Source organism: Salmo salar, chromosome 19, assembly GCF_965601325.2.
Source record: "Salmo salar chromosome 19, fSalSal1, whole genome shotgun sequence".
NCBI classification, from domain to species: domain Eukaryota; kingdom Metazoa; phylum Chordata; class Actinopteri; order Salmoniformes; family Salmonidae; genus Salmo; species Salmo salar.
Window position 1 is genome coordinate 30,900,316 of NC_138309.1, and position 25,870 is coordinate 30,926,185.

General features: G+C 41.5%; 1 protein-coding gene and 1 pseudogene across 1 annotated transcript in view; one reads left to right on the forward strand and one right to left on the reverse strand.

The window, feature by feature from the left end:
* LOC106578680 (CYFIP-related Rac1 interactor B) overlaps positions 1–12,046 on the reverse strand; it is a 68,004-nt gene extending 55,958 nt beyond the window's left edge. The window contains exon 1 of the mRNA XM_014157770.3: positions 11,909–12,046. The gene's annotated coding sequence lies outside the window, so the exon portion shown is untranslated. The remainder of the gene's footprint in view (positions 1–11,908) is intronic.
* Positions 12,047–23,968: 11,922 nt separating this feature from the next.
* LOC106578711 (elongation factor 1-alpha pseudogene) lies at positions 23,969–25,343 on the forward strand (annotated as a pseudogene).
* The last annotated feature ends 527 nt before the right edge of the window (positions 25,344–25,870 follow it).

Here is a 25,870-nt window from a genome sequence, read left to right on the forward strand (position 1 = left end):
GCCTGATCACCGATGACGATAAGACCGCCTATAGGAAGATCAGTGACTTGGCAGTGTGGTGCCAGGACAACAACCTCTCCCTCAATGTCAGTAAGACAAAGGAGCTGATCGTGGACTACAGGCAGGAAACGGAGTGGGTCGAGTGCTTCAAGTTACTTGGTGTCCACGTCACTAAAGAATTATCATAGTCCACACACACCAACACAATCATGAGGAAGGCACAACAACGCCTCTTCCCCCTCAAGAGGCTGAAAAGATTTTGCATGGGCACTCAAATCCTCAAAAACTTCTACAGCTGCACCATTGAGAGCATCTTGACTGACAGCATCACTGCTTGGTATGGGAATTGCTTGGCATTTGACCGTACATCACTGGGGCCAACTCCCTGCCATCCAGGACCTCTATAGCAGGCGGTGTCAGAGGAAGGCCCTAAAAATTGTCAAAGACTCCAGCCAGCCACCCAGGTCATAGAGAGAATAGTCTGCTACCATACGGCAACCGGTACCGATGCACCAAGTCTGGAACCATCAGGAGCCTGAACAGCTTCTACCCCCAAGCCATCTTCCTAAATTAACTCGTACCCCTGCATATCGACTCCGCACTGGTACCCTGTGTATATAGCCAGGCTATCGTTACTCATTGTGTATTCATTCCTTGTGCTTTATTTTTTCTTTCTGCATTGTTGGGAAGGGCCCGTAATTAAGCATTTCACTTTTAGTCTACACTTGTTGTTTATGAAGCATGTGAAAAATAAAATGTAATTTGACTTTAATTTGATTCTCCAGGATGATTAGGATACTCGGTCCTTAGCCCTTTATCTTAAGGAGGCTAGGTTATTTCTATCCCAATATTGAGTGTCTGTATGTCCATGCTAAAGATACACACCACATACGTACACACCACATACGTACAAGAGTCAGATGGCTAAAACTGGAACACGTACTGGAATGCTAATGATGAAGCATCCACTGAAGGAGGTATGTGGTGTTCATAACCTTCCTATAACACAGTGCTATCACACAACCCATTAGCATGTCAGGAGAGATGATGTTCTCTTAAAACCAAGAATGATTGGTAAGGTTTCAGTTAGGATATTTGAGGTTCATATTATGGACAGTCAGGCTTCCTACCCAAGAGAGGATGAGGGTACATTATGTGTGGCTCTTTCATCAATGGCTTGAAAAGGATTGGGAAGTGAGAAAGTTTAGAGGGATGCTTCACAGAACCTGCCAGTAGTGGTGCGTGGGTTAGCTGTTTGTTCACCCGCAACCGCCCGCAATTGCTAATAACCCATCCACAAGCCCAAATATATGTGATAAAGTGAAAATCTGGAGGCCCACACTGATCCTAACCTGCAATTTCTACATTGCAGGGCCTCCCGAGTGACTCAGCGGTTTAAGGCAATGCATCGTGTTGAGGTGTCACTACTGCCTGGGGTTTGATCCCAGGCTATGTCACAGCTGGCAGTGACCGGGAGTCCCATAGGGCGGCGCACAATTGGCGCAGCATCATCCGGGTTAGGGGAGGGTTTGACCGGGGAGCCTTCCTTGGCTCATCGCGCTCTAGCGACTCCTTGTGGCAGGCCAGGTGCCTACAAGCTGACTTCAGTCGTAGGTTGAAAGGGGTTTTCTCCGACACATTGTGCGGATGGCTTTCGGGTTAAGCGAGCAGGTGTTAAGAAGCAGCGCGGCTTGGCGGGGTTGTGTTTTGTAACTACCAATTGGGTAAAAAAATTATAATAATAAGTATTAGGTCAAATCTTTCACAAACATTACTTTTCTGTACCTCCATTCTTTTTTTCAACTCTCCATTTCACAGCTTTTCTCTTATTGAATTAAATCCGACATTGTGCTTTTTGCCTCACTGGATCTAGGTTAACTTTTTCTGTCCATTCCAAAACTGTTTGGTGATTGTTGTGTAGGCTATTTGACAGCGCAAGTTTAGGCCCTAAAGCGTACACACTAACGCCAGATAGCCTACAAATAATGAAAGATTATAACCTGTAGATAAACATTTATGCATTTTTTTTATGTATTGTTTTCTCTTTATTCAACCCACCCATCACCAACCCGCCCTTCATCCACACAATATTTCATGACCCTAAACCCACCGGCCTATATACATTTACACTTACATTTTAGTCATTTAGCAGACGCTCTTATCCAGAGCGACTTACAGTAGTGAATGCATACATTTCATACAACTTCATACATTTCATACATTTTTTTTCTGTGCTGGCCCCCCGTAGGAATCGAACCCACAACCCTGGCGTTGCAAACACCATGCTCTACCAATTGAGCTACAGGGAAGGCTGTGGTTATGAGACAACCAGCGCATCACTACTAGCCAGCGTCTCCCAAAACTGCCACACAAACTGACTCCTACACAAACTGATCAGAGGAATAAGACACAAATGTAGACCTACAACTTTAACTACCCCCATCAATATACACCCCACAACTGCTATATGCCCTGCCTACACATTTTCAACATCATCCTTCTTTGATGTTTTTACAGCACAGAGCATGAGTCAAACAGCAAAGGCTCACTCCAAGACGTTTTAAAAACTGCTCACCAGAAAAGGCAAAGCTACTAGTGCCACAGGGTTTCCATCAGATATGCTGTCAAGGAGGGGTGCAAAGGCCCCTGAAGTAACAGCAACGGTTGGTGACGCTAAAATATTTTGCGCCACTCACAATGATGTCACTGTAATACGCCTACTACATCTCCATCAAGAGATACCTTTGTCCTTGCAAATTAATTTTAAAAAATAGGTTACCCTACAGGATAACCAGAATTTGCACCTGCTGTTTTTGGTATGATGGACAGATGAACGTTGACTTTTTCCACTGCATGAGTGAAGACTGTCATGTCTTCACAAAGAGTGCTTGTGGACATGCACAGACATGAAGTGTAGCTGAGAGATGTCGCGTTCAGCAGAGCCAGGAGGGTTTTTATAGTTTGCCATGTGCCCTTGTGCAGAGAACAGACCTGCTGAATCCTGGACTAGCACCAATAGATTCCTGTCTTCCTTGGCCGATATGTGGGGGCCAGGAATTCGGAGCATTCTTATTAAACCAAAAAAAGCATAAGAGAAATGAGTTAGTCTCGAGTCGATTTTGAGTCGACTTTGGGCGCACATTCCTTAAATCACAAGGCATGTTCTTCTTTGCGTTGTATGTCTGTCAGATAGCGCCAACATTTACAAGAAACAGAACGTGTCCAGCAAAAAACCCTCTGCACTCAACAACTAAGCTCTATTTTTATATATATATATATATATATATATATATATATATTTAGGCTCTATTCAAATGTCCTTTTCTTGAGGTAATCACTGATAATTAAAGTGAGTGGATGCAACACTTCCTCCCCATTGGTTAAAGGCAGGCAATCCTACTATGTCAGATGAGCTAAGAAGGGGGCATTTTTTTACTATTTAAAATGGCCTTAATGCAGCGTTTTTTTTTTGTTTTGTTTTTCCAGAGGTCAATAATGTGTAGTTGCAAGTGACATCATCTCAAGCAACTTTTCTGTTACATGAAGCAACTCAAATGTGATTAAAATTGCATGCAAAATTCACAGCAACTTCCAGGCAACTAACTGCCACTAAGTCACTGTGAAATGCATAGTAACCTCTTAACAGTGCAGCTCTTAATTGTCACATGCTCTTAAAATATTACAGAACTGACAGTGTTAAAATAGGTGCTCAACCTTTGACAACATAACCATCAACCACTTAAACTGTTACAACACTTCCACTGATGGTTGGCACAAATACACAAAATTCAGTAACTTGTTGTTTACCATACTTTCACTGCAACTAGTAGCCTGTTGTGTACCGTAAAATTACAGGCACGTAAAACCCCTTAAGGTTGATGTTCGTGCCCCCGTGGACATCTAATTAGCATAATAAAAACATCCCCATAAAAATATGTCAGTTTAAGCTAGAGATCGTTTTTTTACATTGGATGCATCTCAATCCATCGCATCCGCCTATGTAACAATTTCACATTATATGTCAGTTGAAAAAAGTAAAGGAAGTATATATGGAGACTGTTTAGTGACAAAAATAAGGGGTTAAATACATGAAAAAAAACGAATAATAATCCTTTAGATTTTTTGGGGGGGAGACTATATGTTGTTCCATGTAGTGAATATGTTATTCAATGCATTTGTATGGGCTAACAGCAGTAAGGCCAAATAAACATTTTAATCAAATAATTTTTTTCTATACTTTTTTGATACTTCAAGGGTTCTTAAAATTCAAAATCAAATAGCAAAATGATCCTTGGTATGACTTTGCCAAAAATAAGGGGTTAAATACATGGGGGAAGAAAAAAAATATATACTGCTCAAAAAAATACAGGGAACACTTAAACGACACATCTTAGATCTGAATGAAAGAAATAATCTTATTAAATACTTTTTTCTTTACATAGTTGAATGTGCTGACAACAAAATCACACAAAAATAATCAATGGAAATCCAATTTATCAACCCATGGAGGTCTGGATTTGGAGTCACACTCAAAATTAAAGTGGAAAACCACACTACAGGCTGATCCAACTTTGATGTAATGTCCTTAAAACAAGTCAAAATGAGGCTCAGTAGTGTGTGTGGCCTCCACGTGCCTGTATGACCTCCCTACAACGCCTGGGCATGCTCCTGATGAGGTGGCGGATGGTCTCCTGAGGAATCTCCTCCCAGACCTGGACTAAAGCATCCGCCAACTCCTGGACAGTCTGTGGTGCAACGTGGCGTTGGTGGATGGAGCGAGACATGATGTCCCAGATGTGCTCAATTGGATTCAGGTCTGGGGAACGGGCGGGCCAGTCCATAGCATCAATGCCTTCCTCTTGCAGGAACTGCTGACACACTCCAGCCACATGAGGTCTAGCATTGTCTTGCATTAGGAGGAACCCAGGGCCAACCGCACCAGCATATGGTCTCACAAGGGGTCTGAGGATCTCATCTCGGTACCTAATGGCAGTCAGGCTACCTCTGGCGAGCACATGGAGGGCTGTGCGGCCCCCCAAAGAAATGCCACCCCACCCCACACCATGACTGACCCACCGCCAAACCAGTCATGCTGGAGGATGTTGCAGGCAGCAGAACGTTCTCCACGGCGTCTCCAGACTCTGTCAAGTCTGTCACGTGCTCAGTGTGAACCTGCTTTCATCTGTGAAGAGCACAGGGCGCCAGTGGCGAATTTGCCAATCTTGGTGTTCTCTGGCAAATGCCAAACGTCCTGCACGGTGTTGGGCTGTAAGCACAACCCCCACCTGTGGACGTCAGGCCCTCATACCACCCTCATGGAGTCTGTTTCTGACCATTTGAGCAGACACATGCACATTTGTGGCCTGCTGGAGGTCATTTTGCAGGGCTCTGGCAGTGCTCCTCCTGCTCCTCCTTGCACAAAGGTGGAGGTAGCGGTCCTGCTGCTGGGTTGTTGCCCTCCTACGGCCTCCTCCACGTCTCCTGATGTACTGGCCTGTCTCCTGGTAGCGCCTACATGCTCTGGACACTATGCTGACAGACACAGCAAACCTTCTTGCCACAGCTCGCATTGATGTGCCATCCTGGATGAACTGCACTACCTGAGCCACTTGTGTGGGTTGTAGACTCCGTCTCATGCTACCACTAGAGTGAAAGCACCGCCAGCATTCAAAAGTGACCAAAACATCAGCCAGGAAGCATAGGAACTAAGAAGTGGTCTGTGGTCCCCACCTGCAGAACCACTCCTTTATTGGGGGTGTCTTGCTAATTGCCTATAATTTCCACCTGTTGTCTATTCCATTTGCACAACAGCATGTGACATTTATTGTCAATCAGTATTGCTTCCTAGGTGGACAGTTTGATTTCACAGAAGTGTGATTGACTTGGAGTTACATTGTGTTGTTTAAGTGTTCCCTTAATTTTTTTGAGCAGTGTATATGTTTCCTGATCTTTGTTATATTTCTCAGATATAGCACAGACACTTCAGAACAAACTTCCTTCAGATTTTTTGGGGGGGGACTTTGTTATTCAATGGGTTTGTATTAGAGGTCGACCAATATATCGGAATGGACGATTAATTAGGGCCGATTTCAAGTTTTCATAAATCGGTAATCGGCATTTTTGGACACCAATCATGGCCGATTACATTGCACTCCACGAGGAGTGACTACCTGTTATGCGAGTGCAGCAAGGAGCCAAGGTAAGGTGCTAGCTAGCATTAAACTTATCTCATAAAAAAACAATCAATGTTAACATAATCACTAGTTAAACTAGTAATATTATCAACCAAGTGTAGTTATCTAGCTTGTCCTGCGTTGCATATAATCGATGTGATGCCTGTTAATTTATCATTGAATCACAGCCTACTTCGCAAAACGGGTGATATAACAAGCGCATTCGCGAAAAAAGCACTGTCGTTGCACCAATGTGTACCTGTCACGTCCTGACCAGTAAAGGGGGTTGTTTGTTATTGTAGTTTGGTCAGGGCGTGGCAGGGGGTGTTTGTTTAGTGTGTTTCGGGGGTTTTTGGGCAATGTTCTATGTTAGTATATTTCTATGTCTGTGTCTATTTAGTCTATTTCTATGTTCAGGGTTTTTGGTTTGGCCTTCAATTAGAAGCAGCTGTTCTTCGTTGCTTCTAATTGGAGGTCATATTTAAGTAGGGATTTTTGTCTGTGTTTGTGGGTAGTTGTTCCGTGTATAGCGTGTTGCCTTACAGGACTGTATTCGTCAATTGTTTGTTATGTGTTTACGTTTCCTTCTAAATAAAAGAAGATGAGTATACACATTCCTGCTGCGTTTTGGTGTACTCCATACAACGAACGTTACAGTACTTAACCATAAACATCAACGCCTTTCTTAAAATCAATACAAGTATATATTTTTAAACCTGCATATTTAGTTAATATTGCCTGCTAACATTAATTTATTTTAACTAGGGAATTTGTGTCACTTCTCTTGCGTTCTGTGCAACAGAGTCAGGGTATATGCAGCAGTTTGGGCCGCCTGGCTCGTTGAGAACTGTGTGAAGACTATTTCTTCCTAACAAAGACAGCCTACTTCGCCAAACGGGGGATGATTTAACAAAAGCGCATTTGCGAAAAAAGCACAATCGTTGCACGAATGTACCTAACCATAAACATCAATGCCTTTCTTAAAATCAATACACAGTATATATTTTTAAACCTGCATATTTAGCTAAAAGAAATTCATGATATCAGGCAATATTAAACTAGGGAAATTGTCACTTCTCTTGCGTTCATTGCACACAGAGTCAGGGTATATGCAAGTTTGGGCCGCCTGGCTCGTTGCGAACTAATTTGACCGGAATTTTACATAATTATGATATAACATTGAATGTTGTGCAATGTAACAGCAATATTTAGACTTATGGATGCCACCCGTTAGATAAAATACGGAACGGTTCCGTATTTCACTGAAAGAATAAATGTTTTGTTTTTGAAATGATAGGTCATTAATATGGTAAAATCCAGAAACTAAGGCTCGTATTTCTGTGTGTTATTATATTATACTTAAGTCTATGATTTGATAGGGCAGTCTGACTGAGCGGTGGTAAGCTCGCAAGCATTCATTCAAACAGCACGTTACTGCGTTTGCCAGCAGCTCTTCGCAATGCTTCAAGCATTGCGCTGTTTATGTCTTCAAGCCTATCAACTCCCGAGATTAGGCTGGCAATACTAAAGTACTTATTAGAACATCCAATAGTCGAAGGTATATGAAATACAAATGGTATAGAGAGAAATAGTCCTATAATAACTACAACCTAAAACTTCTTACCTGGGAATATTGAAGACTCATGTTAAAAGGAAACACCAGCTTTCATATGTTCTCATGTTCTGAGCAAGGAACTTAAACGGTATCTTTTTTACATGGCACATATTGCACTTTTACTTTCTTCTCCAACACTGTGTTTTTGCATTATTTAAACAAAATTGAACATGATTCATTATTTATTTCAGACTAAATTGATTTTATTGATGTATTATATTAAGTTAAAATAAGTGTTCATTCAGTATTGTTGTAATTGTCATTATTACAAATATATATATAAATAAATAAAAGGAACGGCCGATTAATCGGTACCGGCTTTTTTTTGGTCCTCCAATAATCAGTATCGGCGTTGAAATATTATAATCGGTCGACCTCTAGTTTGTATGGGCTAATAGCAGTAAGGCCCAAAAAACGTTTCCTTCTTAAAACATTTCCATATCAATCAAATCAAATTATATTTGTCACATGTGCCGAATACAACAGTGAAATGCTTACTTACAAGCCCTTAAACAACAATGCAGATAATAAAAATAAAATAAAAATAATATATATATATAAGTAACTAATAATTAAAGAGCAGCAGTAAAATAACAATAGCGAGGCTATATACAGGGGGTAACGGTAAAGAGTCAATGTGCGGGGGCACCGGTTAGTCGAGGTAATTGAGGTAATAAGTACATGTAGGTAGAGTTATAAAAGTGACTATGCATAGATAATAACAGAGTAGTAGCAAAGTAAAAGAGGGGGGGAAATGCAAATAGTCTGGGTAGCCATTTGATTAGATGTTCAGGAGTCTTATGGCTTGGGGGTAGAAGCTGTTTAGAGACCTCTTGTACCTAGACTTGGCGCTCCGGTACCGCTTGCCGTGTGATAGCAGAGAGAACAGTCTATGATTAGGGTGGCTGGAGTCTTTGACAATTTTTAGGGCCTTCCTCTGACACATCTACACACAACACCACATAATGTCAAAGTGGATTTTTTTTTAATTAATTGTTTTTAATTAAAGATGGAATGTCTTGAGTCCATAAGTATTCAACCCCTTTGTTATGGCAAGCCTAAATCAGTTCAGGAGTAAAAATGTGCTTAACAAATCGCATAATAAGTTGCATTGACTGATTATGTGTTCAATAGTAGTGGTTAACATTATTTTTTTATGACTACCCTATCTCTGTACCACACACATACAATTATCTGCAAGGTCCCTCAATCGAGTATTGAATTTCAAGCACAGATTCAACCACAAAGACCATGGAGGGTTTTCAATGTCTCGCAAAGAAGGGCACCGGTTGGTATATGTGTAAAACAAAAAGCAGACACTGAATATCCCTTTGAGCATGGTGAAATTATTCATTAGGCTTTGGATGGTTTATCAATACACCCAGTCACTACAAAGATACGGGCATCCTTCCTAACTCAGTTGCCGGAGAGGAAGGAAACTGCTCAGGGATTTCACCATGAGGCCAATGTTCAATTTAAAACAATTACAGAGTTTAATGGTTGTGATATGAGAAAACTGAGGATGGATGAACAACATTGTAGTTACTCCACAATACTAACCTAAATGACAGAGTGAAAAGAAAGAAGCCTGTACAGAATAAAAATATTCCAAAACATGCATCCTGTGTGTAACAAGGAACTTAAGTAATACTTCAAAAAGAAAGTGACAAGTAAATTGTATTTTTGTCCTGAATACGAAGTGTTATGTTTGGGGCAAATCCAACACCACACATCACCGAGTACCAGTCGTCATATTTTCAAGCATGGTGGTGGCCGCAACATGTTATTGGTATGCTTGTCATCGGCAAGGACTATGGAGTTTTTTGGGGGATAAAAAGAAACGGAATCCAGCCATAAGCACAGGCAAAATCGTAGAGGAAAACCTGGTTCAGTATGCTTTCCAACAGAGAATTTGGGAGGTGATTTCACCTTTCAGCAGGACAATAACCTAAAACACAAGGGCAAGTATTCACTGGAGTTGCTTACCAGGACAACATTGAATATTCCTGAGTGGCCTAGTTACAGTTTTGACTCAAATCGGCTTGGAAATCTAAGGCAAGACTTGAAAATTGCTGTTACGCAATGATCAACAATCAACTTGACAGAGCTTGAAGAATATTTTAAGAATAATGGGCAAATATTGTACAATCCAGGTGTGCAAATCTCTTAGAGACTTACCCCAAAAGACTCACAGCTGTACTCGACGCCAAAGGTGCTTCACGAAACTATTGACTCAGGGGTGTGAATACTTATGTAATTGTCATATTTCTGTATTTCATTTTAAATACATTTGGCAAATATTTCTAAAAACATGTTTTCACTTTGTTATTATGGGGAGTAATTGTGTGTAGACGGGTAAGAAAATACCCCAGATTCATTCAATTTTGAATTCAGGCTGTAACAACAAAATGGGGAATAAATCAAGGGGTAGTGAATCGTTTTTGAAGGCACTGTATACTGGGAATACAGAGTATGTAGAGTAGGATATACTGTGTATCTTCTAAAAAGAAATTACTATGATATTATGCTCCAGAATTGATTGAGACTAAACTGAAATGTATTGCAGTCACATAGATATGAGTCATCGTGCCATACAGGATGAGTAGATTGATATTCATGTGAGAGAATTTACTGGGTCAACTCAACTGAGCTCCCACTGCAGAGAGGCTTTCATGGTGATTTCACATAAAGGAGACAAACTCAGCCAGGCTGAGCAGACAGAGCAACACGCATCATTGTTACTTAACTGTGGGCCTGGCTGCATATTGGTTTTATGGGATTAATCTAAAATGATCTTTCTCTGGGTTAATGACCCATTAAATTACAGCTATGTGATAACTCATTCACAGGGTTTCCACATTGAGGAACAACTCCCACTTTGTAACTTTAGATTCAACTGAACGAAAATGAAAGTAACATTAGGGCTATACCTCTCTCAGTAGTAACACAAGTACTAACACATGGTTGACAAAACAAAGCACAGCGAGAATTCCTTTATTTACAGCATCTGTTCCTACAATGGACAGGCAGTGGTGTGTTTGCCCCATACAAGCGCCATGCTGGCAAAGCCTGTTTACCCTCTTGTAAGCCATGGAGGTAACGTCTTAAAATGGACCACAATGTCCCTCTCTTTAGGCTACGCTATCACAGTGCCATTCCTAAGTGAAAGGAATAATGTGGTTTTTGAGTTGTGCTAGTAACTTATAATAACACTCCATTATGGGTCTCTGTAGACTAGATCTCAGATCTGTTTAATATTTTGGGAAAAGTATGCTATTATAAGTAATATCACTATAGCCTACATACAGAGCACTGAGATTAAGCATGTGATATTTGTACAGCAGATGTTGCACTCAACATCATGTCAATATACCACAGCCTAGTCACATTACCAGCATGACATTATTACACTAACTTTCTGAACATTTTCACTTCTACTTTCAGTGTATGAGACTGCAAAGGCATGGAAGGGGGTTAAGGAAGGATGGAAATGATTTAAAATGATTGATCTTCATATTCAATATGAATGCTTATCACATCATATCCAGGTACTGGCACTTAGATCATAAACCCAGACATAAGGTAATATTTTAGCAATGTAGCTAGGCTACAATGTACTATGACGAATGTTCTGTCATCAAGATGAAGGAGCATCGGCACACAAACGTGATATGTTACATACAGGTAAAATAACGGAAACACGAGTACATGTGGGATACAAAGTATATTGAAAGCAGGTGCTTCCACATATAAAAGTTTTGTTCATGGAGCGAAACAGCCTATGCATAAGGTCAGGGTGTTGAATTAATTTAGAGGAAAGAAGTTATCGATGCACTTTAATGATCACCACAAACAGACACACACTAAAATGTGTAGCCATATTACATTAAACAAAATGCTTATATTTTTGCAATGTTCTGGACTACTGCAGGCAATGCCTTTCACACACAACGGTGAGAAAGAGAATAACACAGACCCCAATGAATGTTACTCCTGCTGTTGGCTACTCTGTCTGCTCCTATCACAGCAGCACAATTACTTGGCCGACATAAATCATAACATAACAGTATAGTGTTGGAGACTATCTAAACAAATAACATTAAAAAAAAAAACGTTTTACCTTGATGCTCGAAATAAAATACGAGAAAAGGGAGTCGTCGTCCACCTGGTTGCACGATAGCAGCTCAAAGAATAACGAGTTGCTTCAGCTGACTGCTATTTCCCGGTTGGTCGAACGTCATGGAAAAATCTAAACGGGATCCTTGGGACGTCCCAACTCTGACGTCACCACGTGGAAATTGACATTTAAAAACGACTAAGGCAAGGATGATTTAGTATGACGATATTTAGAAACTGCTTCACCAATAGAAATCCCCGATCACGCTTGTAGACGATGTCATGGTGACATTGAGTAACTACAGTACTCGCCAACACAATTTCTAAACCCAGATGCGCAAAATCGCGAGACTTCCGGTAACGCTTTTGAAGCACACCAAGCAGCCCAAACTGGGGTTAGGGGTTAGAGAAGTCAATGAGAGACGTGAAACATTCTTCATTAGTTGTTAAATTTCTAAAAATGTAAAGATAAAACCTAGATTTGGGCCAATTTGTTAAGTAGTTGAATATGTTGTTACTCCAACCGCGTGAAAGTGACAAACTGACACGTTGCATTTTCGTCAAAAACAACTTTATATCGAAGGCTTGCCTTTGATTTGATGGCCTGCACTTGCGCAGTTCGAGAATAATCTTTAGCTAGCTAGTTAGCAGAGCAGTAGATCAAAAAAGTGATTTGTATTACTTGTTTGTATAGTATGTTGACTTTGGTGTCTTTCAAAGCTTATGGCATTTTTCAAGGATGAGCATAAGAGCATTAAAAAAGGGGAGAAGACCACTATAAGTCTGGCCATTGGAGAAGTGCAGGGGCAATTTACCGGTTTGGTCTGGGCCAGCATGAGGGATAAAGTTTATCCTGTGTCGTGAGTGTAGCTATTAAGTTAAGTTTGAGCATCTTAGCAATACAATGTGTTCTATACAGCTGTCATCATTCTACAAGGAAATAGACACTTAATCAATTATAACATCCTTAACCAGATTACCCCAGATTTACAGTTGAAGTCAGAAGTTGACATACAATTAGGTTGGAGTCATTAAAACTCGCTTTTCAACCACTCCACAAATTTCTTGTTAACAAACTATAGTTTTGGCAAGTCAGTTATGACATCTACTTTGTGCATGACACAAGTAATTTTTCCAACAATTGTTTACAGACAGATTATTTCACTTATAATTCACTGTATCACAATTCCATCATTTGAGTCAATTGGAGGTGTACCTGTGGATGTATTTCAAGGCCTACCTTCAAACTCAGTGCCTCTTTGCTTGACATCATGGGAAAATCAAAAGAAATCAGCCAAGACCTCAGAAAAAAAAATTGTAGACCTCCACAAGTCTGGTTCATCCTTGGGAGCAATTTCCAAATGCCTGAAGGTACCATGTTCATCTGTACAAACAATAGTACGCAAGTATAAACACCATGGAACCACGCTGCCATCATACCACTCAGGAAGGAGACGTGTTCGGTCTCCTAGAGATTAACGTACTTTGGTGTGAAAAGTGCAAATCAATCCCAAGAACAATAGCAGAAGACCTTGTGAAGATGCTGGAGGAAACAGGTACAAAAGTATCTATATCCACAGTAAAACGAGTCCTATATCGACATAACCTGAAAGGCCGCTCAGCAAGGAGGAAGCCACTGCTCCAAAACCTCCATAAAAAAAAGCCAGACTACGGTTTGCAACTGCACATGGGGACAAGGATCGTACTTTTTGGAGAAATGTCCTCTGGTCTGATGAAACAAAAATAGAACTGTTTGGCCATAATGACCATCGTTATGTTTGGAGGAAAAAGGGGGAGGCTTGCAAGCCGAAGAACACCATCCCAACCGTGAAGCACGGGGTGGCAGCATCATGTTGTGGGGGTGCTTCGCTGCAGGAGGGACTGGTGCACTTCACAAAATAGATGGCATTATGAGGGAGGAAAATTATGTGGATATATTGAAGCAACATCTCAAGACATCAGTCAGGAAGTTAAAGCTTGGTCGCAAATGGGTCTTCCAAATGGACAATGAGCCCAAGCATACTTCCAAAGTTGTGGAAAAATGGCTTAAGGACAACAAAGTCAAGGTATTGGAGTGGCCATCACAAAGCCCTGATCTCAATCCTATAGAAAATTTGTGGGCAGAACTGAAAAAGCGTGTGCGAGCAAGGAGGCCTATATTCCTGACTCAGTTACACCAGCTCTGTCAGAAGGAATGAGTAATACAGTAACTTAGTTCTAGAATGTTGTTATTGATGAGAATGAATCTAAAAATCTATTGACATTCAGAATTGACTTTGCTTAGACATACAGTCTGTATTGTAGTTGCCTGACCAGAGACAAATCTTCAAAGACACAGTATTTATTTATTCTGAGTGGTATATGCATTCACACAGTCTTGATTTATAGGATCCTTCCCACTGTATGATTGATACAGTATGTCACGTGATAAAATCCCAAGTAATCAATTAAAAGTTTATGGAAAAACTGCACTTGTCCTCATTACATTTACATTTTAGTCATTTAGCAGACGCTCTTATCCAGAGCGACTTACAGTAGTGAATGCATACATTTCATACAATTTCATAAACATTTTTTTTCTGCTGGCCCCCCGTGGGTATCGAACCCACAACCCTGGTGTTGCAAACACCATGCTCTACCAACTGAGCTACAGGGAAGGCTCATGAAAGTTACTGTTTATTAAATATTCTACAGCTGCAATGTCATCAATTAAATCAAACTTTATATAACACATTTCTTACAACAAATGCAGTTCATGGTGTTCAAAGTCATGCATTGAAAGGCACGTGGCACTTAAAATCCTTTCTCTTGGCAGTTCTCTATAGGTGACCGGGCTATTCTATCTACCACATGTGAATGCTGCCGTGGAGCTCATAAGTTTAGCCATGTGGCTGCATTGGCTATTTTTGCTGTTCACAATATTGGCTGTATGTTTGTGGAATGCGAGTAGAGGAAGCCAGTCGTGCCCAACCAGGTGCAGTCAGTGGAGGACTTGTACCCTGCAGAAGACTACAACCCTCTGTCCCGAGAGCCCACAGAAGAGGATCTTCAGTGGCTAAGGAACAGTCTCTGGTGCAGGTTCAGTGGATTGGCATGGCTCCTTCAACCTGAGCCATAACAACCTGTCTGTACCGGACATTGTTAAAAAATAAGGGCACCTAGGGCATGCAGGCATCTTGGCTGGCATGGTGCTGCCAGTGGAGCAGCAGGACGCTATACAGCAGGCAACCGTTTGACAGAGCACCAACCCCAACTGGCACACCATGAGAAGAGGAGGTTGACATCCAGCAATTTTGTAGCAGTGGTTAGGGCCAAGCGCATTACTCCGTCGCTGCTAAAAAAAGGGTCCTCCGATCACAGTTGTTGGATGGGGTGTTGTCTGTAAAGTGGGGTACAGATAATGAAGAGGAGGGCATCAAGGCATTCAAAATGGCTACAGGGATGGATGTGCAGGAGTCAGGGCTTTGGGTCACAGGGTCTGGGATCCTGGGTACCTCACCAGATGGTCTGGTGGGCACCACAGCAGTGGTGGAGGTCAAGTGTCCGTATGGTGCAAGGGACTTTACCATTGAAGACCCAGTGAAGTTGAAGGATTTCTATAACAATGAGGAGTGAGGGTCTTACCGCCTCCGTGAAGATCATCCTTACTGGCACCAGGTCCAAGGGCCGCTCCACTAGAAGGGACAGTTGCTTCTTCATTGAGTGGACCACCAAAGCCTCCATCACCATCCCCATCCAGCGTGACGACCTCTGGCAGACTCATATTGCTGGACTAGAGGAGTTTTTCAAGGACCACATGCTCCCAAAGTTGTCACTGCAACAGTGAACATCTGTAAATATCTTATAAATTGTTTTTGCATACAAATCAGTTTTTGTTCTTATCTTAAGGTTTTATTCCAATCAGTTTTTTTGAGGGGGGGGCACTGGATCAGCGTTCTTGTCGCGCCTCCTGTCAGTACCTGTTTTCAAGGAAGCCTAAGGTCCAAAAATATTCCACATAGTTCACACACACACACTAGGCTCCCAGAATAGGTTACAATACATACAAGTTTTGCTCAAAGCAGCCAACTAAAGTAATGTATTTAATGTACGTTCAATCACAATGGCTGGTCTGAGAACTTATATCTGTGATGTTTAAATTATTTCTTACCCCCTTCATTGTGTGGAGCTTCCTTTTCTGGTAAATGCAGGGCCATTTGGAAAATGGCAGCTGCCTGAGCATTTGCAATAATGCAATAATTAAAGTAGTTAGCAGATATTTCCATTTAGCTCATTTTGCTGTTAAACCAGCCCATTTAAAAATGTATCATTACAGCATTATGTCACTCCTCAAACTATAATTTAGCCAGGTGAATTTGTAGATATATCTGCACAGTATGTTTATTTGTCAGCTAACTAGCCAGCCAGTTTAAGTGGAATGATTAACTGACAATATTTAAATGAATGGTCAGTGGTGGATCTTTTTCAAAACTGTATTACCATCTTCATCTGGACAGAAAACAAATTATTTATCGTAACACAAACCCACCTTGGACAATGTGAGAAGTAGTCCCTCAACACCCAATCATAAGTCATGAGAACCATAGACAAACATGACAAACATACTGTGCAGATATATCTTCAAATGTATTGTTGTACACTATATTGTATCACATTTGATGAGCTACTGAGCTGTCCGTCCACAAGCTCGATCTGCTGTAGTCTACAACTGGACTATTGCGATAGGATCACACTGGCACAGGTTATCCATGTACCGGAAGGCCTGAGGGATGCACTCTGTTGTAATGGAAAACAAAGAGACGTGGTCAGTGGTGTATCTTTTTCAATGCTATATCACCATCTTTATCTGGACAGAAAACGCATTCTTTATTATAACACAAACTCACATTGGACAATGTGACAAGTGGTCCCTCAACACCCAATCCTCATGTCTTATTGTTTGTTCTTGTTTCCCAATCAACTGTCCGGATCTTCCTCTTCCGCCATGGAGGATGAGCACCTTTTCTGGTAAATACAGGACCATTTTTCTTTCCCACTGGAAAATGGCACCTGAAGACCCAAGTGTTGTCACTGGATTTCCGGTCCACCCGTCTGAAAAAAAGAAAAGAAAGTTACCTTTACTAGCTAGCTAAGTTAATAACTAAAATGGTAACATACTGTATATATTAAAACACCATAATCCACAGACTAGACTATAGTAACGGTAAAATAGACTGGTCTTTGGTCTATCTGCACATCCTAAATCCTGCTATGTGGACGAGACATTTCTACTGGGATGGAGGAATTATCTGGAATGTTCAAGTAGATGATCAGGACAGTCTAGGGTACTATTTCCCAGAAGGGATGAAGTATTGCAATGAGCTATATGACTGTACTTCTGATTGTAATTCTCAAGAGGGAAGTTAAAACCCTCAGCTATGAGGTCACTGAGGAGAACCAACAATGATAGGGGGGTCGTCTGAAAGGGACTGATATGCAGGGATGGAACATAAGGATTTTGGGCACTGGCCAGCATTCCATGATTTCTACCAGCCCTGGTAACATTCAGGTCCTAAATCTGTGGGATGCAATGTTTGTAAAGGCAAAATTTCACTGCTGTGTCAGTTTAGTTTGGCACATTGTCTACTAGCCCAGTCTGAAAAGTACTAGCCTCGGGCGAGCTTAATTTCTATTCCTGTTGTCATGTACAGTGCATTCGGAAAGTATTCAGATCCCTTGACTTTTTCCACATTTTGTTATGTTACAGCCTTATTCTAAAATGGACTAAATCATTTCCCCCCCTCATCAATCTACACACAATAGCCCATAATGACAAAGCAAAAACATTTTTTCAGAAACTCCATGGTTCGTTGGACAAAGCCTATGTGGAAATAAATTGTGCTTTTGTAGAGTTTTTGGGATAAACGCAGAAAATGAAGTCTGTGGGAAACACAGGCTTGGGAGATCTTATATGTTTTGTTCTATGAGATACTCTTCATCAGCTTTTTGTGAATTTTAAAGCATTTAGGGAGTGAACGTTATTTATAATAAAGGTTACATGGAGAAAATCAGACCTCTCCAAAATGAAAATGTAAATGGATGGCCCTCCCTTCAGCAAAATATATTTTACCTAAACCCTCCCTGAACGCTTGAAAAAACAAACATGTGACCCTCCCTTATCCCCAAAATAATAATTAAAACAATTAAGTGGATAGCAGTTTACCCTCACTTCTTGGACAGGCCAGAGCCTTAGATACACAGTCTTAGAAACTGTTCTTCATCCTGTAAGCACTACAAAACATGTGACAAATAAAAACATTGATTTGATTTGTTTGACCCACGCGAACGTGACCAAAGACATGACTGAAACAGAACCAACTGCTACGATTCACATATACACTCAGTGGCCAGTTAATTAGGTACACCCATCTAGTACATCCAGAACTGCTGGAATTCTTCGGGGTATGGACACTTTGCTCAAATGTTATCAAGGGACCTAACATGTGCCAGGAAAACATTCCCTACACCATTACACCACCGCCACCAGTTTAGTACCATTGACACCAGGAAGGATGGAGCCATGGACTCATGCACCAATGATCATACCATTCTCTAAATCGCTTAGGTCACTCGAATTGCCCATTCTAACTTTCAATCGAACAGTAACTGAATGCCTCAATGCCCCTCTGCCTGCTTTATATAACCAGCCACAGCCACATACCTAATAAACTGGCCTCTGAGTGTATACAAATTATTGTGATATTTGATGCTCTCTCTCACTAGTTGAATCTACATGGTTTCAGTTTGTGTGATTGTGTAATATGGTGGTTGGAGACATGTTTATTCGACTTTATAAACAAACCTTACTGTTACTGTCCGACGTTCTGTCACAGATGCACCTTCCCCGACTTCACTCCTCAACTTTCTTCAACACAGTTGGTTGCTTTCGCCTTACCATTCAAACGTGAGGTTGGAATAATAACATGTTCAGCTACTTAAGATGTTGGCTCAAATCTAGGTTGTGCCTTTAGATTTCAAGGAAATTAACTAAGTAAGAATTGTTCACTACTCTCATTGGCTTCTCATCCCCGGTCTGAGACTTCCTAAAAACGCCACTTGATACAGCTACTACCAGAAGTGACTTTTAGCAGCAGATTAGGAGAGAATTTTCACTAACACCAACCCTTTTCCTAACCTTAACCTTATATCCTAACCTGCTATGTTAATTATCCTCTGCTCAATGAATGAAGTGAACAATCTGTTGCGTAAGTTCTATCCTGCTACGAAAAAGTCACTTCCGGTTTTAGCTGTATCAAAGAGGAGTGTTTTTAGGGAATATTGTCTGGTCTGCCAAGTCTGCTTCGCAAGCATTCCGGGATGTCTCAAGATGTTGGGCCTCTGGGTTTAGAAACTCTGTGGTTAAGGTTAGGGTTAAGGTTTAAGGTTAGGTTTAGGTAAGGGTTATGCTTTAGGTTAGGCATAGGGTAGGGGTTAAAGACAAAGGAACTTTGGTGACTACTAAGTATTTTTTAATAACCTTTTATTGCAGTGGGCTAAATCAGGGTCATACAGAGTGTTTCTTGGTAGTCATAAACAAATACACTTTGAAACAAAAGTATACACCTCACACACATGGTTATGGGATTTTAAAAAAGACACCTGTACCATGTCAGATATAGAGTTGAAATGTATTACATGTTGAGTTTGCATCCCAATATTACACTTTATATACATGACAAAAGACTGAAATATAACACAACTGTTTGACATAGAAGCACAGGATTTCCGGCAGTTAAAAAAAATATATGTTTATTAATTAGGAAATTATTAAAAATGTTAATAACATTCCACCCATGAGGCCACTAGGTCATTGGACTGCAGGAAAGGGCTACACCTCCCACTTTAGTCTGGATGTGTCAATGTGTAGTTCATACATTCATACATACATTCAATGTGTAGTTCATTCCGTGGCCTCAAACTGCTCTTAAATGCAAGTAACTAACTATGCAAGTAACTATGCAAGTAACTAACTAAATGCATGCTCTTCAACCGATCGCTACCAGCACCTGCCTGCCCGTCCAGCATCACTTCTCTGGATGGTTCTAACTTAGAATTTGTGGACAACTACAAATACCTAGGTGTCTGGTTAGACTGTAAACTCTCCTTCCAGACTCACATCAATCATCTCCAATCCAAAATTAAATCTAGAATCGGCATCCTATTTCGCAACAAAGCATCCTTCACTCATGCTGCCAAACATACCCTCGTAAAACTGACTATCCTACCGAACCTTGACTTCGGCGATGTCATTTACAAAATAGCCTCCAACACTCTACTCAGCAAATTGGATGCAGTCTATCACAGTGCCATCTGTTTTGTCACCAAAGCCCAATATACTACCCACCACTGTGACCTGTATGTTCTCGTTGGCTGGCCCTCGCTACATATTCGTCGCCAAACCCACTTGCTCCAGGTCATCTATAAGTCTTTGCTAGGCAAAGCCCCGCCTTATCTCATCTCACTGGTCACCATAGCAGCACCCACATGTAGCATCGCAATTTGCCACGAAATCCTTAATTTGAAAGAGACTATTTTTCTGGAAGCTGTGTTGCGCCATTGTCCCTACATTTCCCACCATTTGAGTGACAGCTAGCAAGAGGCACATCATGCACACACAGCAGAGCAAGAGAGAGTGCAATGATGGGGTGCACATACAGTGGCTTACGAAAGTATTCACCCCCCTTGGCATTTTTCCTCTTTTGTTGCCTTACAACCTGGAATTAAAATGGATGTTTGGGGGGGGTTGTATCATTTGATTAACACAACATGCCTACCACTTTGATGATGCAAAATATTTTTTATTGTGAAAGAAACAAGAAATAAGACAAAAAAAAACAGAACTTGAGCATGCATAACTATTCACCCCCAGCTGCAAGTATCTTGTGATATGTCTCTATAAGCTTGGCACATCTAGCCACTGGGATTTTTGCCCATTCTTCAAGGCAAAACTGCTCCAGCTCCTTGAAGTTGGATGGGTTCCACTGGTGTACAGCAATCTTTAAGTCATACCACAGATTCTCAATTGGATTGAGGTCTAGGCTTTTACTAGGCCATTCCAAGACATTTAAATGTTTCCCCTTAAACCACTCAAGTGTTGCTTTAGCAGTATGCTTAGGGTCATTGTGCTGCTGGAAGATGAACCTCCATCCCAGTCTCAAATCTCTGGAAGACTGAAACAGGTTTCCCTCAAGAATTTCCCTGTATTTAGCGCCATCCATCATTCCTTCAATTTGACCAGTTTCCCAGTCCCTGCCAATGAAAAACATCCCCACAGCATGATGCTGCACCACCATGCTTCACTGTGGGGATGGTATTCTCGGGGTGATGAGAGGCGTTGGGTTTGCGCCAGACATAGTGTCTTCCTTGTTGGCCAAAAAGCTCAATTTTAGTCTCATCTGACCTCCTGTACTCTGATCTCGTTTTGACCTTTTGCCTGTCCACGACCATTCTCTTGACTACTCCTTTTGGATTAATAAACATTGTAAGACTCCAACCATCTTCCTCCTGTGGCTGCATCTGGGTCTCGCCTTGAGTCATGATATTTCCATATGTTTGGGGAGTCTCCTACATGCCTTTTGCCGAACACCAAACATGTTTGCTTATTTTTTTCTGGCCACTCTTCCGTAAAGCCCAGCTCTGTGTAGTGTACGGCTTAAAGTGGTCCTATGGACAGATACTCCAATCTCCGCTGTGGAGCTTTGTAGCTCCACAGGGAGAGCCATGCTATCATGGCTATGTATAATAATGTATGTTGCCTTGAATTTATTCTGGACCTGGGGACTGTGAAAAGACCCCTGGTGGCTTGTCTCATAGGGTAAGTGAATGTGTCAGTCCTGTGTGTAAGTTGACTATGCAAACAAGTTGGAATTTCCAACACATTAATGTTTCTTATAAAAACAAGAAGCGATGCAGTCAGTCTTTCCTCAACTCTTATCCAGGAGAGACTGGCATGCATAGTATTGATATTAGCCCCCTGATTTATAATGAAGAGAAAAACAGGCTGCTCTGTTCTGGACCGATGCAGCTTAACTAGGTCCTTCTTTGCAGCACTTGAACATATGACTGGACAATAATCAAGATAAGATCAAACTAGAGCCTGCAGCATTGTATTTAGTCAAACACATTTTTTTCCAACAGTTTTCTAGGAGCTGGCCTGAGGACAAACACTTTCCTTTAAATTCAGATTAAAGATATGACAGATAGAGTCAGCTAACATCCTCAGTAGCTTTCTATCTACAATAACTCGGCAATGCCAGGTTTGTCATTATTGATAGATAACAATCATTTCCCCACCTCTTCACAAAATCCACCCTAACTTTACAAAATTCTAACTTACACTGTTTTTCTTTCATTATTAGTTTTTTGATGCATGAAGACGATGGCTCACTGTTCGTGGTTGGCATTTCCTTCCTAAATTTGCCCACTTTGCCAATGAAATAATCATTCAAATAAAATAATAACAATATCAAATGCTCGGTCTGAACATTAACACGCATCGCTTGTGGTACAGTTTTGGAAGCATAAGGACCTTATCTTTCATATCAGTGGGAAATAATTTTAAAAAACAAAACGTTTAATTGATTAAAATCGTATAGTGTTAGGGTTCCCACACGGGCCTACATTTCCATGCTACAGCGCTTGTTAATGGAAAACAGATGGAAGACGGACTACCTTTGGCCTAGATGAAATGTAATGATTTCTGTTTGACAATGTAGCGATCTCTGTTTGACAATGTAGCGATCTCTGTTTGAAGTGGCTGTTTGTTTATGGCTGTTGTCGTGGTAATCACATTCCCCAAGGCTGCCTGCTAGCAAGGAAGCTCTTGGTCGTGTTCCGCTGCTCAGATGTTGCATGCATCATGCATCAACCAATGGTTGCGTGCTACGTTGTCGACTGTCATCGACTGACAGATTGCTACATACACTTTTCAAAAGTTTGGGGTCACTTAGAAATGTCCTTGTTTTTGAAAGAAAATCATTTTTTTTGGTACATTAAAATAACATCAAATTGATCAGAAATACAGTGTAGACATTGTTAATGTTGTAAATGACTATTATAGCCAGAAATGGCAGATTTTTTTATGGAACATCTACATAGGCGTACAGAGGCCCATTATCAGCAACCATCACTCCTGTGTTCCAATGGCACGTTGTGTTAGCTAATCCAAGTTTATCATTTTAAAAGGCTAATTGATCATTAGAAAACCCTTTTGCAATTGTTAGCACAGCTGAAAACTGTTGTTCTGATTAAAGAAGCAATAAAACTGGACTTCTTTAGATTAGCATCAGCATGTGTGGGTTCGATTACAGGCTCAAAATGGCCAGAAAAAAAGACCTTTCTTCTGAAACTCATCAGTCTATTCTTGTTCTGCAAAATGAAGGCTATTCTATGTGAGAAATTGCCAAGAAACTGAAGATCTCGTACAACACTATGTACCACTCCCTTCACAGAACAGTGCAAACTGTCTCTAACCAGAATAGAAAGAGGAGTGGGAGGCCCCAGTGCACAACTGAGCAAGAGGACAAGTACATTAGTGTCTAGTTTGAGAAACAGACACCTCACAAGTCCTCAACCTGCAGCTTCATTAAATAGTACCCACAAAACACCAGTCTCAACGTCAAGAGTGAAGCACACGACTCCGGGATGCTGGCCTCCAAAGTTATTGCACATGCGCACTTCAGAGTAGTCCGCATGTGCAATAATTTTGAACTTTGTATTGTTGTACGAGAATACTGCAGCCCAGGTAAGGAACAAATAGCAAGCAAACTAATTGGAGCAACATCAGTTACATTTCCTTGAGCAACTGCAATTGTAGCTAATTTAATTTATCCTCCTACAGATGGGTAAGAGCTCTTTCAAATATGCCTGGGAGAGGGAGTGAGGAATAACCATTGACATTTCATTGTTGAAATTCAACACCCACAAATACGCCGTTATGATAGTTTATGCTCCAGGCCATCGTAATTTCATCAAGAACATGATCACTGGGACATCACAGGTAAGCTGTCCATGGTAGCCTATCTGCCTGTGGGGGTTTGCAGTTTAGGCCAGGGATGGGGAAACTCCAGTCCTCGGGAGTTGGTGTGGTTTCACACTTTTTCCCATCCCTAGCTGGTTAAAGTAATTGCATTCTAAACTGAAGATGTTGAGATTTGGAGTCTGGTGTGTTCGGCTGGGGCAAAAGTGACACCAATCAGTCCCCATAGGACTAGTTGTCTATCCCTAGTTTAGGCCAATGCGAATGATTGGTCTTGGTGGTAACCTAATCTTGTGCCTTTGTTCACCTTTCATTTCAGGCTGATGTTGCCCTTCTGGTGGTGTCTGCTGTCAGAGGGAAGTTCGAGGCCGGTATGGCCAGACCAGGGAGCATGCCTTGCTCGCCTACACGCTCGGTGTCAAACAAATAATTGTCGCAGTGAACAAGATGGATGTGACTGAGCCACCAAACAGCCAGAAACACTTTGACAAAGTGACCCAAAACATGAGCATTTTCCTCAAGAATCAGCTACGATCCCACTGCTGTGTAATTCCTTCCAATCTCGGGCTGGACCGGGGTCAAGCATATTCTCCCATCTCAGAAAGTGAGAATTTTGATTTAATTTATAAAGATGTCTGCTGTGTAGATGCCATTGTTCAAAGGCTGGAAAGTCAGGAGACCGGAGAGGCATGCAAATGGGAGAAATCTACTGGGGGGGAAAAACGGAGTAGTTGTCTCTTCTCTGTGCTGCAGGAGTGGGCACGCTTCCAGTGTGGAAGATCAAGACTGGGATTCTGAAGCCTAGCATGATCCTGTCGTTCTCCCCTGCAAAGCTTACTGCAGAGGTCAAGTCCATTCAGATGCACCACCAGGGTCTGGAGCTGGCTGGGCCCGGTCACAACGTGGGCTTCAACATCAAGAACATGTCTGTGAAGAACTTCCGCTGCGAAGATGTGGCTGAGAACATTGTACTGTACTGTGCTCATTTAATTCTGTATTACTTCCCACAGCTCATAATCTGAACCATCCTGGCAAAATCAAGACAGGCTACTCGCCTGTGTTGGACTACCACATCACCCACGTGACCTGCCGCTTTGCAGAGCTGAAGGAGAAGCTTGACCGTCGCACAGGGAAGACACTAGAGGACTTTCCCCAGATCCTGCAGTCTGGAGATGCTGCCACTGTCAAGATGATCCCCAACAGACCCCTCTGTGTGGAGAGCTTCTTCACCTACCCTCCTTTAGGTACACTACACTTCTCACCATCTTTTCAGGGTACTGGCAGTAAGCTTAGAAATTGTAGCTGTTACTGCATAACATTTTCTAGATCAAATGTTTTACTAGCACATGGCTTTCCTTCCTTCATGTACATGTCTGGTCTTTTTTACAAATGGCTGCTTGTTCACCAGGTGCTCCCCATCTAGATTATGGCTGACTTCGGTTTTTACAATTACATGGCAATACTGTGTTCCTTCCTTCAGGTCGGTTTGCAGCAAGGTACTTGAAGCAAACGTTTGCTCTGGGAGTCATCAAGTCAGTGGATAAGGATCAAAGAAGCACGCACAGAAAGGCCATGTCTCAAAATGAGTGAATTTTAGTTTACCAGTTCTGTTATGAAAAGAGCTTGAAGCATCAAGTTGACTGTGTGTGTTGCAACACAAAGCACTGTTTTTGAATGTGAAGTTGCTTTTACGTTTGACTCCTGTCACGACTTCCGCTGAAGTCGGTCCCTCTCCTTGTTCGGGCGGCGTTCGGCAGTCGACGTCACCGGCCTTCTAGCCATCGCCGATCCACTTTTCATTTTCCATTTTTGTCTTTGTCTTACACACCTGGTTTCAATTCCCCAATTACTAGTTCATTATTTAACCCTCTGTTCCCCTATGTTTGAGTAATTGTTTGTATGTTATACGGTCCGTTACGTGGCCTCGCTTTATTGTATTGTATTTGTCTA